The sequence below is a fragment of the Saitoella complicata genome, assembly GCF_001661265.1.
Source record: "Saitoella complicata NRRL Y-17804 unplaced genomic scaffold SAICOscaffold_1, whole genome shotgun sequence".
NCBI classification, from domain to species: Eukaryota; Fungi; Ascomycota; class Saitoellomycetes; order Saitoellales; family Saitoellaceae; genus Saitoella; species Saitoella complicata.
The window spans coordinates 1,036,655-1,037,624 of NW_017566992.1; positions in this window are offsets into that span (position 1 = coordinate 1,036,655).

Sequence of the window (970 nt, forward strand, 5' to 3'; positions counted from 1 at the left end):
GGGGGGGGAGGGGGTTACGGAGACGGGTTTTGCTACTATGGGCAGGGGTTTATCCATATTGTTTAATTCACCTTTTTCTTATAGTCACGGTCTCCGTAAATGCCTTTGCTTCACGTCACCGATCTCTGAAATTCCGACATCCAGACTGTTGAGATCCGGACAGGGGTTGCCCATGAAGACCCGCCCGGTATCAGTTCTAGATCTGAACGCTGAAGTACTTAAGGTACAAAGCTCCTGTGCACTACCAAAGGGTCGTTCGTTGGTAACCAGACAGTCCTGATGAAAGAGTGGCCGAGACCACTCCGCCAACAGGGCAGTTGTGTAACCCGTCGAGAAAGATTGATGCGAGTCAATGATGATGATGAGTTGCAAAATTGAGAAGCGAATGTCGTATCCTTCCACCGCGATCAAGCTGAGCAGACCAGACCGACACCGCAATCGTGACCGTAGCGGACGCAAGAGTCTGTGGAAACCTCCAAAACAGCTCGAAAAACGGTCTAGGAAACTCAGTAAGGGTCGAAATGCTTGGGAAGATATGTGCTGATGTCGACCGCGACAAGGTAATCAACCAATATGCTTCTGGGAAGGATGTCTACGAAATAGCGACCAACATTGAGAGGTCTCCTCGCACGGTTTACCGAATTGTGAAGAGATTCGAGGAGACAGGTCTTACTGAGCATAAGGGCAACTCAACCTGCGGGCGCAAATCGGCTGTTGACGAGTTTCTGGGCTCGGTAAGTAGACTATTACTGCTCATGGGTACCACCAAGGGCATGACTAAATGACCGCAGCAAATCAAGTACCTGTACGACAAAAACCCTACCCTGTATCAAGACGACTGTGCTGAGTTCCTCAATGATCAATTCGCTACATCTCTATCGCGCTACCATCGTCCCCCGCTACCTGCAAAAGATTGGATATACCCGTAAAGGTTTGACCTTACGGGCAGCCCAGCGCAACCCTATCTTAC